This window comes from Nicotiana attenuata, chromosome 6, assembly GCF_001879085.1.
Source record: "Nicotiana attenuata strain UT chromosome 6, NIATTr2, whole genome shotgun sequence".
Taxonomy (NCBI): Eukaryota; Viridiplantae; Streptophyta; class Magnoliopsida; order Solanales; family Solanaceae; genus Nicotiana; species Nicotiana attenuata.
The window spans coordinates 14868761-14891569 of record NC_031994.1 but is presented as its reverse complement, the minus strand read 5'-3'; positions in this window follow the sequence as shown (position 1 = coordinate 14891569).

Below are 22809 nucleotides of genomic sequence, written 5' to 3'. Positions count from 1 at the left end.
ATGTGACTTGTTGTATTTTAGGTTGAGGTCCCGAGGTCCTCGGGATGAATTCGGATGGTTATCGGAAGGGTTAGAATTGAGATTGTTTTGCTGAAGCTGCTGCTTCTGATGTTTCTACACCTTCGGATTGGGGACCGCAGGTGCGAGGTCGCAGATGCGGTGGGGAAGCCGCAGATGCAGAACTTGAGGGCCAAGAGAAGAACCGCAGATGCGGTGTGTTTGACGCATCTGCGGGATCGCAGGTGCGGTGCCTGGGGCACAGATACGGCCCTGAGAGTTTAAGTGAAAACCGCAGGTGTAGTTGGTTGGACCGCAGAAGCGGTTGCGCAGGTGCTAGAAAAGGGTCGCATGTGCGGAAATGCCTGGGCAGAAGGTATAAATTAAACCCTTCGCAAATTTTGCCTATTTTCTCCATTTTTGAAGACAGAATTGGAGCTTTTGGGGAGTTTTGAAGAGGGAATCAAGGGGTTCTTCATTGTGGTAAGTTTCTTGAGCCTGACACTTGTGATTATGGTAATTTTCAGTTGTTTAAGCATGAAATTAGTAGAAATTAGGGATGAAATTGAAGGGATTAGGGCTTGGAATTGGAGAGTTTAATGTAAGGATTTGAGGGACCATTTGATGTCGAATTTTGATGATTTTGATATGTATAGAATCGTGAGTGAAAGGAGTTTCTAGTTTTGTGATTTTTGTCGGATTCTGAGATGTGGGCCCGGGTGCCGGGTTTGGGTGAATTTCAGGATTTTGTGTATAATTTGATAATTTTTCGTATGGAATTGGTTCATTGGCCTATATTGATTGTATAGTATTGCTTTTGGTCAGACCCGGGACGTTTGGAGGCCGATTCCAGAGGCAAGGGCGTCGCGTATTAGGGATTTGACCGGTTTGAGGTAAGTAATGATTGAAAATCTTGTCCTGAGAGTATGAAGCCCTGGATTTCACATCGTTTCTCTATTGTGAGGTGACGCACATGCTAGGTGACGAGCGTGTGGGCGTGCACCATTTGGGATTGTGACTTCGTCTGTCCTGTAGCAACTATTAAGTTGTGTATTTGACTGAAAACTATATGATACTTATGTGTTTTAAAAAAAATTTCTATAATTTGGGCTAAATGCCATATTTGGGCCTCGTGCCAAGCTGTTTGGACCCTTAGGGGTCTTTTCTTATTATTTTCTCACTACTTTGACTTAAGATCTGTACTTAGTCATGCTATGTTTTACTGATTTCTTAACTCATTCTTTATTACTCCGTTTTTATGTATAAAATGATAGTTTGGGCTGAGCACCCTGTTTTACTGATAGCCCGAGTGGCTTGAGAGGTTTCTGACTGAGTGACGCCGAGGGCCTGTGTTGTGAGGATATTATGGGATGGGGCTGCGCCCACAACATGTTGTTACTGATTTGTGATTATGAGAGGCCGATGGCCTGATTGATTATGCCAGGAGGTGGCTTGTTATAGCGCTTGGGTTGTAGGATCCCTTCGAAGTCTGCACACCCCCAGTGAGCGTGGGTACCCTGAGTGAGTGAGATGATGTTTTGCCCGAGAGGCTATTCTTGATTCATGTTGTGCCCAAGGGGCTATTTACGAGTGACTGTGAGGTTTGCCCGAGGGGCTAATTTTGAGTGATGTTATGCCCGAGGGGCGGTTTATGATTCATTTTGCCCGAGGGGCTGTATACGAACTATGTTTTTGCCCGAAGGGTTGTTTTTATGATTTTCATCACTTTTACTCTTAATCGCATTGAGCCTCTATTCAAACTGTTGAAAGGCATCTTCAAATGATTTTTACTGAAAACTAGATCTTTAACGAGATGATTTGACTCATATACCGGTCTGAAAGCATGTTGTACTTACTGAGTTTTCTTGATGCGGATTTTATGTGTTTCTTACTGTTCAGTCTTTATTTACCTTTATTACTTACTGAGTTGGCATACTCACATTACTCCATGCACCTTGCGTGCAGATCTAGGGGTTGCTGGACGTGCTAGCGAGCGTTGATTTTTCATCCACCGCGGATATTTTGGAGTTGGCAAGGTAGCTGCAGGGCGATCGCAGCCTTGTTTTTCTCCTTCCTATCTCCCTATAGATATTAGTAGTTTATTCCCAAACTGTTTTAATCTTGTTATATTTCGAAATAGTTGTAGTATTTTCTCATGACTTAGTGATACCCGAGGTCGTGCTTTTATTTTTGTATTTTGGTTTTGAATTTATCTCTTTTATGGAAATTTCAATATGGAAAGGGTTATTATGTAAATTTTAATGAAATGTCAAATTATTTTGAAAATGTGTCGTCTTATCTAGTTCCATGATAGACGCCATCACGACCGGGTTGATTTTGGGGTCATGACAGTTGGTGCAAGTTATTGCTAGTACAAAATTTGAACTCGTGAGCTAATTGGTAACAAATTCTATAATTCGTTTCGCATTTTGACCGGACCAAGAGGCGACTTTGATTTTGAAGCTTCGTAAAATTATGAGAATAGTTCTCATAGACTAATTTGGACCTGTTATTCATGATTTTAACAATATTGAGGCCATTGAAGATCATTTAAGCAAGAGTTGGCATGGAAGAGGCCTCGAATAAGTTCATATTATATTTTTGGACTTGTTGGTATGGAAGTTTGTTCTTCATGATTGCCGGGAAATGGCCGCAAACGCATAGAGTAAAAATTGTCCTGCAAAATTTTATAATCGCGATCGCGAACTTTAAGACCGGGATTGCGAAGGGTACCCCTGGAACAGTTAATATAGTACTCTATTTCGAAGGTTTCAGACATTTTTGCATATTTGGAGCTATGGAGCTCGGATTGAGACGAGTTTTGAAGCGATTTTCACCATATGGATTGGGATAAGTGTTCTCCACTCATTTTTGGTTATATTTCATGAATCTATCTTCATTTTTGGAATTTGGTTGATGATTTTAAAAGAGAAATTGGGCGTTTTTGACTAAAGTTTTATATAGCAAATTATTGGGTTTTGAACATCGATTCGAAGTCGGATTTGAGTGAGACTAGTATGGTTGATCTTGTAATTGAATGGGTTGTCAGATTTTGTGAGTTTTGTCGAGTTCTGAGGTCGGGCCAGAGTTGGACTTTTGGGATGATTTTTGGGCTTTGATTAAAGATTCGACCTTTAACAATTGGGTTTGTTTCCTTTTGCATTGTTTGATGTATTTGAGTTGCTTTTGGCTAGTTTCGAGCCGTTCGGAGGTCGATACGCACGGGATGGCATTTTTGGAGCATCGCTTGGCTTGCTCGCCATTGGATTTGGCTTGTTCAAGGTAAGTAACACTTCTAAACTTGGTGCTGAGGGTATGAAACCCCTAATTACGTGTTATGTGATTAATGTTGAGGTGATGCGCATGCTAGGTGACGGGCGTGTAGGTGTTCACCGTGTAAATTGTGATTTAGTTGATTTCATGAAACTGTATAGCTATCTTATCTGAACATTTCTACTATACTCTATGTGTTAGAGCACCTGAGCTGTAAGTCATGCTAGAAATCATGTTTAGACTATATGCTGTTATCGTTGGGACCCATAGTTGTCGTTCTTTGTTGTTGAGTTATTTGCTTAATTTCAGTTATGTACTCAGTCGCATTCATCATTACATATCATATCTCAGTCCCTGTTATTGTTTATTGTCACATCTCATATCGTTGATTAGGGCTACTGAGTATGAGCTTTGTGAGCCCGTGAGACTGGAGAGATTAGTGACTGAGTTGGGCCTGAGTGTCGTGCTGTGAGTGATATGCATATATATATATATATACACGCACACACACACACACACACACATAGATCGGGTTGCTGAAGGATCCCCTCCGGAGTCTGTACACACCCCTAGTGATTGTAGTTGATTTATATTGAGCCATGGATCTTCCCTGGGCTGGATTGGCCATATACAGTACTGAGTGACTGAGCGTGTCGAGTGATTGAGCATAATGAGTGGAAAGTGTGAGATAGTGATATTGAGTATTCTGAGATTAGGAGTACATGAGTTCATATCTAAGATACACTGCATTTGACGTGCGTACTTGAGATACATGCATAGAGATGCATTTCATTTTGCTACCCAGTATTGGTGTCACTCGTGATTTCACTTGCTTTTTTACACGTAGGCATAGAGATGTACTTTCCTCATGCTATCTGAAATCGAAACATCTTATTTATTGCTAAATTTTTTTTTGGGAAAATCCATAGTGTGACAACCCGACCGGTCGTTTTAAGTATTTACACTTTGTTCAGTTGTTTGAGAGCATGAGTAGCTTCGTATGATGTATTATGACTTATGTGAATCGTCGGTTTTGGTTTTCAGGTTATTCAAAATTGATTTGGAAGAATGATTCTCAGCTAGAAGTTTTAAATTTAAAAGATTTGACCATGTTTGACTTTTTAGTATTTGACCTCAGATTGGATTTCTGATGGTTCTGTTAGCTCCGTTGGGTGATTTTTGACTTAGGAGCGTGTCCGGAATGTGATTTGGAGGTCCATAGTAGAATTTGGCTTGAAATGGCAAAAGTTGGAATTTTAGAAAGTTTGACCGGGAGTGGACTTTTTGATATCGGGGTCGGATTCTGATTCCAGAAGTTGGAGCAGGTTTGTAATGTCAAATGTGACTTGTGTGCAAAATTTGAGGTGAATCAGACGTCATTTGATAGGTTTCGGCATCGGTTGTGGAAGTTTGAAGTTTTAAAGTTCATTGATTTCGAATGGAGGTGTAATTCGCCATTTAAATGTTGTTATGTGCGTTTTGAGGCCTCAAGTAAGTCCATGTTATGTTACGGGACTTGTTAGTGTACTTGGACGGGGTCCCAAGGGGCTCGAGTGTATTTTGAATTGATTTCGAATCATTTTTCTTCATGTTGCTATTGCTGGTTGTGGCTTGTTCAGGTATGACCGCACCTGTGGGTGGTTTGCACAGGTGCGATGGTTGCAGAAGCGTTAGTGGAGTCGCAAAAGCGAGAAGAGGCAGGGTGAGGAAGACCGCAAAAGCGGATTTTTGTATGGCACCTGCGTGCGCGTAGATGCGAGATTGGAAGCGCAGGTGCGAAAATCTTCGCAGAAGCGGTATTTGATATCTGCAGGTGCGGGAGTTGCTAGGCAAGGACATTTTCATAGAAGTGATGTTTTTACCACAGAAGCGGTGGTCGCAGATGCGATGATTTGTCCACAAATGCGGAATCGCTGGCAGAATGTTATAAGTTCGAGGGTTGGTCATTTTTATCACATATTGAGTTATGGACTTCGAAATGGAGCGATTTCTTGAGCAAATTTCATCACAAGGATTGGGGTATGTGTTCTCTACTTAGTTTTGATTACATTTCATTAATCCATCTTCATTTTTAGCAATTGGTTGATGAATTTAATGAGGAAAATTGGGGGTTTTGACTAAAGTTTCATAATATGAGTTTTTGTATTTTGAACACCGATTTGGAGTCGGATTTGAGTGAAACTAGTATGAATGGACTCGTAAATGAATGGTTTGTCGGATTTCCTATGTTTTGTAGGGTTCCGAGGCGCAGGCCCGGGTGTGTTTTTTTGCCGGTTTTGGGTTTTGATTAAGGATTCGATCTTTATCATTTGGAATTGTTTCCTTGGGCTTTATTTGATATATTTGAGTTTCTTTTGTCTAGTTTTGGGCCGTTCAGAGGTTGCTACGCATGTGATGGAATTTTGGAGCTTCGCTTGGCTTGCTCGGTATTGGAATTGTCTTGTTCGAGGTAAGTACCTCTTCTAAACTTAGTGCGGAGGGTATGAAACCCCAAATTACGTGTTGTGTGATTGATGTTGAGGTGACGGGCGTGTGGGCGTGCACCATGTGAATTGTGACTCCACTGTTTTCATGGTACTGTATAGTTGTCCTATTTTGTTGATATCAGTGTTTCCACCATGTGATAAAGTAATTGAGCTGTCAATCATGTTAGATTTCATTTTTAGGTTTTATATCAAAATTGTTAGGATCCATAGTGGTCGTTTCTTGCTATCATCTCACGGATTTAATTGGTATTTTATACTCAGTCATATTCATGCATTCATATCATATCTCGGTCTCAACTGTTATTTATTGATACATTGTATCATTGTTGTCGGGCTAGTTTTATGACATTGTGAGCCCGAGAGAGAGAGAGAGAGGCTGGAGAGATGATGACTGAGTGAGGCCAAGGGCCTGATTGTGAGGATATTGATACTATAGCACGTGAGTTGTTCGTGCGGATTTTGATATTGATAATATAGCACGTGAGTTGTCTGTGCCGATTATAGCGCTTGGGCTAAAGGAGCCCCTCCGGAGTCTGTACACACCCCAGCGAGCGCGGTTGATTATATTGAGGGATAGATCTTCCCTAGACATGGATCTTGTTCGAAGTATTATATAGCTGGAGATGGATCTTCTCCACGGGCTGGATTGCCTTATTCAGTACTGAGTGACTGTTGGTCCGTTGATGTATATATTCCGGGATGGATCTTCCCTGGGCTGGATTGGCCATATAAGGTACTAAGTGATTGGGAATGATGAGTAGAAAGTGTGAGACAGTGAGATTGAGTACTCTGAGAGTGTGAGTACATTATTCATCTCTGAGATACATGGCATTGACATGCACACATGACATACATGCATATAGATGCATTTTCCTCATGATGTACGATATCGCGTCATTCATGAATTTTCACACATATTGATATGTGGGCATAGAGAGGTATTTCACACTTGCTATGGAAAGAAAATGAAACATCTTATTTTTTGTGGAAAGGATTTTTGGAAAAATTACAGTTTTCAAACTATCTCATATTTTTTGACGATTTTGAAAAAGGATTTTTGTTTTCACTGATATACTTGAAAAGCGAAACTATTTTTATGAATTATGAAAAATTAGAGCATTTTAAATTCCGAGTTACTTCTTTTATTACTTGCCTTACATTGTTATGAACTGTTGTTAGTTATTAGTGTTGGACCCGACCTATATTCTAGCTCGTCACTACTTTCAACCTAAGGTTAGGTTTGTTACTTATTGAGTACATGGGGTCGGTTGTGCACATACTACACTTCTGCACATTGCGTGCAGATGTTGACTGATGATCTTGCTGTGATCGACGGGAGCTGGGATTGAAGATGTACCTGCGTCCGGTTATAGCTGCCTCTTGTTCATGGTAGCCTTAGATTTATGAAACTCTATTTATGTACCTTTTCAAACAGAAGATGTATTTACTTTATATCAGTTTTGTAAACTCTATTATTAGAAGCTCATGATTTGTACTACCAATTCTTGGGAAATGTATAAGATTCAGAAAATTATTTTTGTTTAATTGTCTTACTAATATTATTGGAATTGGATAGTTATTAGTTGGCTTACTTAGCGGGTTAGGTTATATGCCATCACGACTGGTGGATTTTTGGTGGTGACAAATTGGTATCAGAGCTCTAGGTTCATAGGTTCTACAAGTCATAAGCAAGTTTCTAGTAGAGTCTTGCGGATCGGTATGATGACGTCCATACCTATCCCCGAGAGGCTACAGTGCATTTAGGATATACTTCCCATCTTTCATTCCTTATCGTGTGGCATCGATTCAGCTTGAAGCATAATCTTTTGAATTCCTTCCACGCATTCGTATGCGCACGTGAGCGATCGGTATCAGCTGTGCATCGGCGGCTTGTGATTCCATGGATGAGGTGCGAGATGTGATTTTGGTCCTGATGATGGTCCAGTCTGGAGGACTTGAAGCCGGGTTTTGACTGTAGCTTTAGCATAGAGATGTTGATTATGTGAACACGTGCTTTTGGATTTATATGTTCATTAATGTCTCTATTAGTGGAATTTGTGACTGGATGGCTATGTGATGAGTATGATGTGACTACGAGATGTGTTTATATGGGTTGAATGTGACAAGAAGGGTTTGCTTGAGGTTTACAAAGGACTATCGGGTGCTTGATTTCTGTCTTGATGTGACGTGTTGTCTCGAGTTATGAGTGTATTGAAGGATCCTTCATGTTGTTTAATTGTGAAATGAATTAGATTCTCATGTCTTGTTGATGAGTTAAGAATCAGGAAGATTAAGTAATTGCGTAGTAGTTGTGACTGTGGAAGGGTATAGAAAGATGTCAGTTTGAGGCTAAGCAGGTGGGTTATCTCATGCGGGGTATCTTGAGGTTGTGTGATCCCTATGTGGTTTTGTTGAGAGTTATCTTTTACCAGTGAATTATATGTAGTGCAATTTGAGTTTGGATCGTTATGGAAGTTAGCTTGACTGTTACTAGGATGAATGCTAGATTTGCAAATGATTTGAGGTATTATATGGTTTGTGTTACATGAGCTTAGGAAGGATTTAGTGGAATCCTATTGCAGTATGATGCCAGTATGGGGGTAGTTATTGTAAGTTATCAGATGCTTTATTCCTTGGCTTTGAGCCAAGTGGGGGAGTCCGCTATCGACGGGTTGATTGCACGGTTATGTATTTTATTGGTTTCAGTTTGAGGTATACCTATGAATAACTTATGATTTAGAGAGGTTGAGAACAAAGATGACTTGAGTAAAGGAATTTCAGGATACGGGGAGTTTCATGCTCTATGGGTATATGGGAAACATTGAATGATTGAGTTGTTATTCATAAAAGGATATAGTGAGCATGGAGTAGGAATTAACTCGGTTGCTTAGGAGCGTGGATTACTTCCTTGGGTGTTGTTGTGCTAATGGGGTACAGGTCATTTGGTCCACTTGGTCGGTTTAATTGAGATATGAGTAGAGTGGAAGACTCTCAAGAATGGTTCTAATGGATGCAAGATTTAAATGTAGCAATTGGTTACTTTCAGGAATTGTATATGGTTAGAAACTGAGATCTTCATTGGAGAGTGTCGGGACTCTTGGTATTTCTATATCCTTATGGATTCTACGTTTCAATATCAGAAAGGTGAAAAAATAGCTTGAAATTCGCAGGAGGTCTCTTTGTAGTGAGTATCTCGGTTATGGTGTTTTGGGGGTGATTAAGAGAGCATTCAACATCTTATGAGCCTTAGGGTGGTGTGGTTTTATGCTAGGGTCTTGTGTGGTGAGTTTTGGTTGAGGATTGTGGTATTATGGCGAGGAGAAGTATCAATTTGAAGGTAATTCAGGAGGAACTCGGAGAATTAGGACAACTTGGTAGTAGGTAGGATCAGCACAATAATGGATAAAAATTGGTTCCTTTGGTATTTATGATATGGCTAGTCTCTACAGGTGTCTCGTGGTAATGCTCTTGGGTTTTTGGTGACCTATGTGGCTTGGTTGAGTTAGAGAGATTTAGTTTTGATGGCTTGATTATGGGCAAATGGGCTTCGAAGAGTTCTCAATGGTTTCTACCACGGTTCGAGGAGTAAATTTCCTACTGGCGTGAGGAGCATGTGATGTATAGTGATTTTATGCGAATGAAATCAAATGGAAATTTCTTGGCTAATTGAGTACGTAGTTGCTTGTGACTCAGAGTGGATTACGAAGTTTCGTATTTTTCATATGATGGCATGGTATATGCGGTGTGTTGTGTAGGATTGAGATTTGCATGTGTAAGGTCACGGTTCAGTTTTGAAGGGAAGGCCATGAATTCCTAGGCAGCATGGAAGGTTTCAGATGACTAGGTAAATGATATTACTATTTGGTATGGCTTGATGAGAGTATACATTTCAGAAGGGACAATGTGTTTTGATTTATGGTTACTTCAATGGTATTGCGGACTCTCCTAGTCGATCGACTGTTGATGTTCAAATTTTGTTTTGTGGCACAGAAGAATTATAGAAGAATTACTCGTGGGATGATCGTGTATTAGAGATGTGTTAGATATTCGGGCGGTGGAGTTGGGATCAGATACCGGGATTCGTCTGTGCTACGGATTTGGAGACTGGGGGTTCTCATGAGTAGATTGTTTCGTGGTTGTGGACCGTAAAAAATGTGGCCAAAGCTAGTCAGAGGATGGTATGTGTTATGGTTGGGACATTGTGGATCTTCCAAGAGTTATTTATCTATTTGTGGATGACCGAAGTTGATTTGGGGGTCCATTGGTAGGCCCAAGTAGGATGTGTATTCTACACTGAGGCAGATTGGTTGGCTCCATACTGCTATTGTTGAGGGATGTGTCATTCGGTTGTTGTCGAGCTTATTCGTGTTCTGAAATGATCTGTGAGTTACTCTTCTAGGCTACGAGGAGTTGTGATTCGTTGGTTATGTGCACGCATGGTGCAGTTCTATTGGGGTCTTATAGCGGAATTTGAGCGAGATGAGTATTTGGTTATTGCATGATTGAGTACGTATTGGTTATTTTTTTCGGGTTTGGTGTGGCATTATGTCATTTGCTTCTCCGTGGTGATGGTAATGCACTTTGAGTACTTGATGTCGAATTTCGCATGGTTATTGATTTTGAGAAGGGTGGCTCGAGGTATATAATATGGAACAGCGTTAGGATGGGCCTCGTGCATTGCAGTGGAGTCATGTTGAGGTATGATCCTTTATGATGGATTCGTGTGCCATGATCCTACAGTGTGTGATAGATTTTCAGCATTTCGTTGTGGTAGTACTTGTTAAGCTTGCGGGACAATTCTCTTGTCTGAGTCATTTCCATGATTGAGTACATTTGGAATGTTGCTTATTGGTGCACGAATTGCACTAATTGTGGCTTTAGATTGTATTGATATGGCATATCACTAGAGTGGTTGCGTTGGATAAGATGAGGTCATTGGACCTAGAATGGATACTATGGGATTTGATTATAGAATGCATGGAGGATAATATCGGAAGTCGGCTTAAAAATATGCTATAGTTATTATCGAAGGAGAGGGAGTTCCACAACTTGTTGATATGAGGAATGGTTCTGAGTTTCTGCGTGTTTCTTTCATCATCTGCAGTGTACGAAGGTTTTAGAATGAGGCTTTGTTGGATATGAGGTTTATTACCGGTATTGGGTTATTTTGAGCAGCTACTGTGATTAGAAATTATCTCTTGAGTATTTGAGTTATGTGGTATATCACTTGATTACATCTTGGGTTATGGTGAAGGCTTGATACAACTTGTTCAGACTTATATAGTATGTAGATGCGAGATTTTGATCTTATAGAAATTTCAGATGTTGGAAATTGGATTCTAAGACTTATGGGCTAAGGTTGAAGTAAGGATCTTCAGTTATGTTGTGTTGTCGAGCCTATATGGAATAGGGTGATGTGGGATCACCCCCGGGTATGTCCATGGTAAGGTTACACGGCGATTTGATGGCTTTTGGTACGACTCTTGGCACGTTCGAGGACGAACGTATGTTTAAGTGGGGGCGGATGTGACGACCCGACCGGTCATTTTGAGCATTTACACTTTGCTCAATTGTTTGAGGGCATGAGTAGCTCCGTATGATGCATTATGACTTATGTGAATCGTCAGTTTTTGTTTTCAGGTTATTCAGAATTGATTTGGAAGAATGATTCTCAACTAGAAGCTTTAAATTTGAAAGATTTGACCAAGTTTGAATTTTTAGTATTTGACCTCGAATTGGATTTGTGATGGTTTTGTTAGCTCCGTTGGGTGAATTTGGACTTAGGAGCACGTCCGGATTGTGATTTGGAGGTTTGTAGTAGAATTTTGCTTGAAATGGCGAAAGTTGGAATTTTGGAAAGTTTGACCAGGAAAGGACTTTTTGATATCGGGGTCGGATTCCGATTCCGGAAGTTGGAGCAGGTCTGTAATGTCAAATGTGACTTGTGTGCAAAATTTGAGGTCAATCGGACGTGATTTGACAGGTTTCGGCATCGGTTGTGGAAGTTTGATATTTCAAAGTTTATTNAATCTATCTTCGATTTTAGCTTTTGGTTGATGAATTGAAAGAGGAAAAATTGGGGGTTTTGGCCTAAAGTTTCATAAAATGAATTTTTGAGTTTTGAACACCGATTTGGAGTTGGATTTGAGTGAAACTAGTATGGATGGACTCGTTAATGAATGGGTTGTCAGATTTTGTGAGTTTTGTTGGGTTCCGAGGCGCAGGCCTGGGTGTGGTTTTTGGCCGGTTTAGGGTTTTGATTAAGGATTCGATCTTTATCATTTCGAATTGTTTCCTTGGGCTTTATTTGATGTATTTCAGTTGCTTTTGGCTAGTTTTGAGACGTTCGGAGGTTGCTACGCACGTGATGGCATTTTGGAGCATCACTTGGCTTGCTCGGTATTAGAATTGGCTTGTTCGAGGTAAGTAACTCTTCTAAACTTAGTGCTGAGGGTATGAAACCACAAATTACGTGCTATGTGATTGATGTTGAGGTGACGCACATGCTAGGTGATGGGCGTGTGGGCGTGCACCCTGTGAATTGTGACTCCATTGTTTCCATGGTACTGTATAGTGGTCCTATTTTGTTGATATCAGTGTTTCCATCATGTGATAAAGTAATTGAGCTGTCAATCATGCTTGATACCATATTTAGGCTTTATGTCGATATTGTTGGGACCCATAGTGGTCGTTTCTTGCTGTCATCTCATGGATTTCATTGGTATTTTGTACTTAGTCATATTCATGCGTTCATATCATATCTCGGTTTCAACTGTTATTTGTTGATACATCATATCATTGTTGTCGGGCTAGTTTCATGACATTGTGAGCCCGAGAGAGAGAGACTGGAGAGATTGATGACTGAGTGAGTTTCGAGGGCCTGATTGTGAGGATATTGATAATATCGGAAGTCGGCTTAAAAATTTGCTATAGTTCTTATCGAAGGAGAGGGAGTTCCACAACTTGTTGATCTGAGGAATGGTTCTGAGTTTCTGCGTGTTTCTTTCATCATATGCAGTGTACGAAGGTTTTAGAATGAGGCTTTGTTGGATATGAGGTTTATTACCGGTATTGGGTTATTTTGAGCAGCTACTGTGATTAGAAATTATCTCTTGGGTATTTGAGTTATGTGGTATATCACGTGATTACATCTTGGGTTATGGTGAAGGCTTGATACAACTTGTTCAGACTTATATAGTATGTAGATGCGAGATTTTGATCTTATAGAAATTCAGATGTTGGAAATTGGATTCTAAGACTTATGGGCTAAGGTTGAAGTAACGATCTTCAGTTATGTTGTGTTGTCGAGCCTATATGGAATAGGGTGATGTGGGATCACCCCCGGGTATGTCCATGGTAAGGTTACACGACGATTTGATGGCTTTTGGTACGACTCTTGGCACGTTCGAGGACGAACGTATGTTTAAGTGGGGGCGGATGTGACGACCCGACCGGTCATTTTGAGCATTTACACATCGCTCAATTGTTTGAGGGCATGAGTAGCTCCGTATGATGCATTATGACTTATGTGAATCGTCAGTTTTTGTTTTCAGGTTATTCAGAATTGATTTGGAAGAATGATTCTCAGCTAGAAGCTTTAAATTTGAAAGATTTGACCAAGTTTGAATTTTTAGTATTTGACCTCGAATTGGATTTGTGATGGTTTTGTTAGCTCCGTTGGGTGAATTTGGACTTAGGAGCACGTCCGGATTGTGATTTGGAGGTTTGTAGTAGGATTTTGCTTGAAATGGCGAAAGTTGGAATTTTGGAAAGTTTGACCAGGAAAGGACTTTTTGATATCGGGGTCGGATTCCGATTCCGGAAGTTGGAGCAGGTCTGTAATGTCAAATGTGACTTGTGTGCAAAATTTGAGGTCAATCGGACGTGATTTGACAGGTTTCGGCATCGGTTGTGGAAGTTTGATATTTCAAAGTTTATTGATATCGAATTGAGGTGTGATTTGTCGTTTCGATGTTGTTATGTGTGTTTTGAGGCCTCGAGTAGGTCCGTTTATGTTATGGGACTTGTCGGTATACTTGGACAGGGTCCCGGGGGGCTCGGGTGTATTTCGGATTAATTACGGATCATTTTTCTTCGTGTTGCTATTGCTGGTTGCTGCTGATTATGGTATGACCGCACCTGCAGCTGGTTTGTGCAAGTGCGATGGTCGTAGCAGCGTTAGTGGAGTCGCAGAAGCGAGAAGAGGCTGGGAGAGGAAGACCGCAGAAGCGGATTTTTGTAGCGCACCTGCGTGCGTGCAGATGCGAAATTGGAAGCGCAGGTGCGAATATCTTCGCAGAAGCGAAATTTGATATCCCCAGGTGCGAGGGTTGCTGGGCAAGGACATTTTTGCAGAAGCGGTGGTCACAAATGCGATGATTTGTCCACAAATGTGGAACCGCTGGGCGGAATGTTATAAGTTCGAGGGTTGGTCATTTTTATCACATATTGAGCTATGGACTTCAGAATGGAGCGATTTTTGGAGCACATTTCATCACAAGGATTGGGGTAAGTGTTCTCTACTCTGTTTTGATTACATTTCATGAACCATCTTTATTTTTAGCAATTGGTTGATGAATTTAAAGAGGAAAATTGGGGGTTTTGGCCTAAAGTTTCATAAAATGAATTTTTGAGTTTTGAACACTGATTTGGAGTTGGATTTGAGTGAAACTAGTATGGATGGACTCGTTAATGAATGGGTTGTCAGATTTTGTGAGTTTTGTTGGGTTCCGAGGCGCGGGCCTGGGTGTGGTTTTTGGCCGGTTTTGGGTTTTGATTAAGGATTCGATCTTTATCATTTCGAATTGTTTCCTTGGGCTTTATTTGATGTATTTCAGTTGCTTTTGGCTAGTTTTGAGACGTTCGGAGGTTGCTACGCACGTGATGGCATTTTGGAGCATCACTTGGCTTGCTCGGTATTAGAATTGGCTTGTTCGAGGTAAGTAACTCTTCTAAACTTAGTGTTGAGGGTATGAAACCACAAATTACGTGCTATATGAGTGATGTTGAGGTGACGCACATGCTAGGTGACGGGCGTGTGGGCGTGCACCCTGTGAATTGTGACTCCATTGTTTCCATGGTACTGTATAGTGGTCCTATTTTGTTGATATCAGTGTTTCCATCATGTGATAAAGTAATTGAGCTGTCAATCATGCTTGATACCATATTTAGGCTTTATGTCGATATTGTTGGGACCCATAGTGGTCGTTTCTTGCTGTCATCTCATGGATTTCATTGGTATTTTGTACTTAGTCATATTCATGCGTTCATATCATATCTCGGTTTCAACTGTTATTTGTTGATACGTCATATCATTGTTGTCGGGCTAGTTTCATGACATTGTGAGCCCGAGAGAGAGAGAGACTGGAGAGATTGATGACTGAGTGAGTTTAGAGGGCCTGATTGTGAGGATATTGATACTATAGAACATGAGTTATCCATGCAACATGTGAGTTGTCTGTGCGGATTCTGATATTGATACTATAGTACGTGAGTTGTCCATGCAACACGTGAGTTGTCCATGTCGATTATAGCGATTGGGCTGAAGGAGCCCCCCCCCGCCCCCCCCCCCCCCGGAGTCTGTACACACCCCAGTGAGTGCGGATGATTATATTGAGGGATGGATCTTACCTGGACATGGATCTTGTCCGATGCATTATATACCTGAAGATGGATCTTCTTCACGGGCTGGATTGGCCTACTCTGTACTGAGTGACTGTTGGTCTTGATTTATATATTTCGGGATGGATCTTCTCTGGGTTGGATTGGCCATATACGGTATTGAGTGATTGGGCATCATAAGTAGAAAGTGTGAGACAGTGAGATTGAGTACTCTGAGAGTGTGAGTACATGATTCATCTTTGAGATACATGGCATTGACATGCACACGTGACATACATGCATAGAGATGCATTTTCCTCATGTTGTACGGTATCACGTCATTCATGACTTTTCACACATATTGATATGTGGGCATAGAGAGGTATTTCACACTTGCTATGGAAAGAAAATAAAACATCTTATTTTTGTGGAAAAGATTTTTAAAAAAATTACAGTTTTCAAACTATCTCATATTTTTCGACGATTTCGGCAAAGGATTTGGGTTTCACTGATATACTTGAAAAGCGGAACTATACTTGGAAATTATGAAAAAGATGAGAATATTAAATTCCGAGTTACTTCTTTTATTACTTGCCTTACATTGTTATGAATTGCTGTTGGACCCGACCTATGTTCCAACTCGTCACTACTTGCAACCTAAGGTTAGGTTTGTTACTTATTGAGTGCATGGGGTCGGTTGTACTCATACTACACTTCTGCACCTTGCATGCAGATGTTGACTGATGATGTTGTTGTGATCGACAGGAGATGGTATTGAAGATGTACTTGCGTTCCGATTGTAGCTGCCTCTTGTTCATGGTAGCCTTAGATTTATAAAATTCTATTTATGTACTTTTCCAAACAGAAGATGTATTTACTTTATATCATATTTGTAAACTCTATTCTTAGAAGCTTATGATTTGTACTACCAGTCCTTGGAAAATGTATAAAATTTAGAAAATTCCTTTTGTTTATCTGTCTTATTAAATATTATTGGAATTGGATAGTTATTAGTTAGCTTACCTAGCGGGTTGGGTTAGGTTCCATCACGACTAGTGGATTTTGGGTTGTGACACATAGTTTTCAAACTTACTCATATTTTTTTGTCGATATCGGTAAGAGATTTGGGTTTTCACTGACTTACTTGAAAAACAGGCCTATTTTCTTGAACCGTGAATGAGCTGAGAATTTTATCTCTGAGTTACTTCTTTTATTACTTTCATTATGTTGTTATGAACTATTGTTGGCTATTGGTGTTGGACTCTGGCCTTTATTCCGGCTCGTCACTACTTTCAACCTAATATTAGTTTGTTACTTATTGAGTACATGGGCTCAGTTTTACTCATATAACACTTCTGCACCTTGCGTGCAGATGTTGGATGTTGATGCTGTTGTGATCGACGGGAGCTGGAATTGAAAACGTACCTGCGTTCCGGTTGTAGCTGCTTCTTGTTCATGGTAGCCTTAGGTCTATAAAAAAACCTACTTATGTACATTTCGAACAGACGATGTATTTATTTCATACCGGCTTTATAAATTATAATCTTAGAAGCTCATGATTTGTACTACCAGTCCTTGGGGAATGTATAAGATTAAGATATTTTCTTTTACTTAGTTGTCTTATTAGATTTAATTGGAAATTGGATAGTTGATAACTGGCTTACCTAGCGGGTTGAGTTAGGTGCCATCACGACTAGTTGGATTTTGAGTTGTGATAGAAAGCATGTTGTGATGTGTGATATTGCGTATTGCATTGAGACTTACAACATGACTTCCCTTATATCTATTGATATTGTTAGTGCAATGTTTGCTTTGCGCGTATTTGTTTGATAAGTTGGCATGATACCAGCATCATACTGGTTGTGGTATGCACCATGTACCACATAGTTCGGTTACCACCATAGTAGTTTGCTGCCAGTTACTGCACTGAAGGTTAGGCAGAATATGACTAATGATTTAGCTATGAACGGTCTACTGAAACGTGTATTCTAGGCACATGCTAATGATATGCATATATAGGTGACACTATGAGATGATATTTATGAGTTCTGACGTGTATATTTATTGCTTTCTATTTATATATACATTACAGTTATGATATACCGTGTTCATAGCACGTACATTATCTTCATAGATGTTTCCACGGGGTATGACGGAGGGAGGGTGAATCGATGATCTTGCTAAGATTTGGCTCACCCTTGTTATTTCTGCCTTGTGCAGATCCTTCCACTGGCATAGTTGTTGGGCATCCTTGATCTCATTCGAGGTGTTTAAAGGCTCCAATTGAGGTGAGACAACCACATTTAGCTCCTGGTGGTACCTTTAGTCTATCTATCTTTCTTTTTTTTCTGTTATTATCATGATGTGTCCCTAGACTTCTATGTTTATATTAGATGCTCATTGTCTAGTCTATAGAAGGTAAATATCTATACTTGGATATTTTTGGGCCCAGTCGTTATCTTATTTTGTTGATGGTTGTAGATGTTCTGTACTGGTTGTGTCAAAACCCAAATTCACTTGACCGACACCCAACATACTATCTGTCACGACCCAAGTTTGCCCTCCGTGTACTGTCGTGACCGCACCTAGTCTCTACGACTAGGTAAGCCTAACAATTTCGGAAAAAGAACCAAAGTGCGGAAAAACTAATAAAAGCTGAAGAAAAACAGATATAGAAGTGTTTAAGATATCGCTCGGCATATACCAATACAAGATCTCACAAACTGGACAATTCCCAAAATTCGGAATCTCATGAAATCACAAGCTATGAATACTACATTGTACTATAACCCCAGAATGTCTAAACAAAAGTAAATATAGAAGGGCTAATACTATAAGAGAGAATGGAAAGGGACTCCTCGGTCTGCGGACGCGGCAGATATACCTCGAAGTCTCTGGTGGATCACCTCGCCTCAAGAGTAGTAGGGCTGAGTCGGAATACCTGGATCTGCACATGAAAAACATGCGCAGAAAGGGCATGAGTACACCATAGCGGTACTCAGTAAGTGCCAAGCCTAACCTCGGTCGAGCAGTGACGAGGAAGGTCAGGGCCCTACTGATTATAGCTAAAAAAATAAGATAAAACAGTATAGAATACGACAATATATTTAAATGCTAACAGTATGAACTAACACAGGATAATAAAAATAACAACAACTAATATAGAGACAGAAGTAATCACGGAAAGAACACAGCTCAGCATAGAGATAACAACCGGGGATCTCCCAGGATACCATCCTGTAGTCCCAAATATAAATATCCAGTAGATCTCCCGGGATACCGTCCCGTAGTCCAACTCATAGTGCACGAGGATCTACCGAAATCCCGATCCGTAGTCCTAAATGTAAATACTCAGTACTGGAAATTACCGGGTGCAGTCCCGTAGTTCCAATGTAAAAGTGCAGGGGGATCTCCCGGAATACAAATCCGTAGTCCCAAAGTAAACATACGTGGGGATCTCCCAGGATACTATCCCGTAGTCCCAATGTAAATACACAGCAGCAACACGAAGAATACTCAATCCTATTCAAATTTCATACCAAGGTAAAACAGGTATTTCTAACCTAACATGCTGCACATAATCCAAATAAGGCAGTTGAGCAAATAAGCAATTAAGTCAATTAGACATGCTTCCCTAAGCTAACAGCAGACTTAAATTGCAAGTAGTATAAACAGGAAAGGAATCACAATTTTTGTTACTTAATAAAAACCGGATTTTCAACAATTAGCACAAGTACGCACTCGTCACCTCACGTACAAGGCATTTCAAATATCAACAATACCAAATCCTAATGGGAGTTCCCCCACACAAGGTTAGGCAAGCCACTTACCTCGAACCGGTGCAAAATCAACCCGAAACCACACTCTTGCCACGAGTACTCGACTCCAAATTGCCCAAATCTAATCAAATCAATTGCATAATGTAAATAAAACTTCAAGTAACTGATTCCACTAATTAATTCTAAGCTAATACGCGAAATTAGGAAAAATGACCAAAACGCTCCCGGGCCCACATCTCGGAATCGGGTAAAATTTATAAATTTGGGATCCTCACGCTCTCACGAGTTCATCCATACTAAGAGTACCAAAAATCAGACCTCAAATGGTCCCTCAAATCACCACTCAAAATTTTCCAATTAACCAAGCCCTAACCCCCAATTTACCACTGATTTCTCCCTTAAATTTCATGCTAACAACGATAAAAATCACCATAATAACGAGTTTAGGAACCAATGACCTTACCTCAATGAATCCCTCTAAAAATCTCCCTTGAAATTGCTCCCAAAAGCTTTACCCCGAATGAAATATTGAGAAAAAATGACCAAAAATCGGGAAGAAAATCTTTTATACTTTCTGACCCAGGCTTTTCGCACCTGCGGTCTATTTCCACTTATGCGATACCGCTTCTGCGGTCAAAGGCACTGCTTCTGCGGTTTTTTACATAAACCCCCTTATCCGCACCTGCGCCCCAGGCTCCGCATATGCTGGCTCGCAGGTGCGGCCAAACTTCCGCATCTGCGATTCCAGACTTCCTTCCTCTTGGCCGCATCTGCGGCTCCCCTTTCGCTTCTGCGGGCTCGCATCTGCGGTCCCCAAGCCGCAGGTGCGGTTATGACAGCAACTCAGCAGCCTCAGCTGCAAGTTCCCAACTCCAAACTTCCCGTTAAGCATCCGAAACCACCCCGAGGCCCCCATGACCTCAACGAACAACACGAACAAGTCATATACCACTATCCAAACTTATACCAATCTTCAAAACACCTCAAACAACATCGATACACCAAATCATCATCGAATTCAAGCCCAAGAATTCCAAAATACGGTTTTGATCAAAGTGTCTATCAAACCTCGTTGGAATGACCTGAAATTTTGCAAGCACGTCACCTTCAACACTACGGAGCTACTCCAACTTCCGGAAATCCATTACGACCCCGATATCAAAATCTCACTATCGAACCGGAAACTTCAAAAATTCAACTTTCGGCATTTCAAGCCTAAATAAGCTACAGACCTCCAAAACACAATCCAAACACGCTCCTAAACCCAAAATCATCCAACGGAGCTAACGAAACCAACAGAATTCCATTCTGAGGCTGTCTTCACCCTGTTTCGACTAAGGTCCAAATTCTAAAACTTAAATTCTCATTTAGGGACTAAGTGTCCCAAAACACTCCAAAACTCAAAATGAAACCTCCCGGCAACTCAGAATAGCAGAAATAAACACGGGAAAAATAGTTAATAGGGGATCGGGGCGTTAATTCTTAAAACGACCGGCCGGGTCGTGTCATCCTCCCACACTTAAACATTCGTTCGTCCTCGAACAAGCATAGAGACATACCTGAAGTAGTGAAAAGATGAGGGTAACGGCTGCATATCCTGCTCGGTCTCCCAAGTCGCCTCCTTGACCGACTGACCCCGCCAATGAACCTTGACTGATGCAGTGTTGTTTGACCTCAGCTTTCGAACCTGCCTGTCCAATATTGCCACCGGCTCCTCAACATAAGAAAGATCCTTGTCCAGTTGGACTGAACTAAAATCCAACACGTGCAACAGATCACAGTGATACCTCCAGAGCATCGAAACATGAAATACCAGATGAACTCCTGCCAAGCTGGGAGGTAAGGCAACCTCATAAGCAACCTCCCCAACACGCCTCAATATCTCAAAAGGGCCAATAAACCTCGGACTCAACTTCCCTTTCTTCCCAAATCTCATAACGCCCTTCATAGGCGAAACACGAAGCAGAACCCGCTCTCCAACCATATAGGAAACATCACGGACCTTCCGGTCCGCGTAGCTCTTCTGTCTGGACTGGGCTGTGCGAAGTCTATCCTGAATCACCTTAACCATTTCCAAAGCATCCTGAACCAAGTCTGTGCCCAATAATCTAGCCTCACCCGGCTCAAACTAACCCACCGGGGATCTACACCACCTACCATATAAAGACTCATACGGTGCCATGTGAATGCTGGACTGATAATTGTTGTTGTAGGCAAACTCCGCCAATGGCAAGAACTGATCCCAGGACCCTCTAAACTCAATCACACACGCACGGAGCATATCCTCAAGAATCTGAATAGTGCGTTCGGACTGTCCGTTCGTCTGATGGTGAAATGTTGTACTCAACTCCACCCGAGTACCCAACTCATGTTGTACGGCCCTCCAGAACCGTGATGTGAAATGAGTACCTCTATCTTAAATGATGGACACTGGAATACCATGCAGACGGACAATCTCCCGGATATAAATCTCCGCCAACCGCTCCGAGAAATAGGTAGTACTCAGAGGAATGAGATGCGCGGACTTGGTCAGCCGATCCACAATCACCCAAATGGCGTCGAACTTCCTCAATGTCTGTGGGAGCCCAACTACGAAGTCCATGGTGATCCGCTCCCACTTCCACTCCGGAATCTCTATCTGCTGAAGCAATCCACCTGGTCTCTAGTGCTCATACTTCACCTGCTGACAATTAAGGCACCGAGCTACAAACCCAACTATATCTTTCTTCATCCGCCTCCACCAATAGTGCTGTCTCAAATCCTGGTACATCTTCGCGGCACCCAGATAGATGGAATACTGCAAACTGTTGGCCTTCTCTAGAATCAACTCTCGAATCCCATCCACATTGGGCATACAAACTCGACCCTGCATCCTCAATACCCCGTCATCACCAATGGTCACATCTCTGGCATCGCCATGCAAAACCTTGTCCTTGAGGATAAGCAAATGAGGGTCATCAAACTGACGCTCCCAGATACGATCAAATAAGGAAGACCGAGAGACCACACAAGCTAGAATCTGACTGGGCTCCGAAAGATCTAAATCTCACAAACTGACTGGCTAAGGCCTGAACATCCATCGCCAAGGGCCTCTCCGCTGCTGGTAAATAAGCTAAACTCCCCAAACTCTCCGCCCGGCGACTTAAAGCATTGGCCACAACATTTGCCTTGCCTGGGTAATACAAAATAGTGATATCATAGTCCTTCAGCAGCTCTAACCATCTCCTCTTACGCAAATTAAGGTCCTTATACTTGAACAGATGCTGCAAACTCCGGTGATCAGTATCAATCTCACAAGGCAGACCGTACAAATAATGAAGCCAGATCTTCAAGGCGTGAACAATAGCAGCTAACTCGAGATCATGGACAGGATAATTTTTCTCATATACCTTCAACTGTCTGGACGCATAGGCAATCACCCTACCCTCCTGCATCATTACCGCTCTAAGGCCAATCCTCGAGGCATCACAATAGACAGTATAAGACCCCGAACCTGTAGGTAATATCAAAACTGGGTTGTAGTCAAAGCTGTCTTGAGCTCCTGAAATCTCTCCTCGCACTCTTACATCCACTGGAATAGAGCACCCTTCTGGGTCAGCTTGGTCATAGGTGCTGCAATAGATGAAAATCCCTGAACAAATAGACGGTAATAACCCGCCAAACCAAGAAAACTG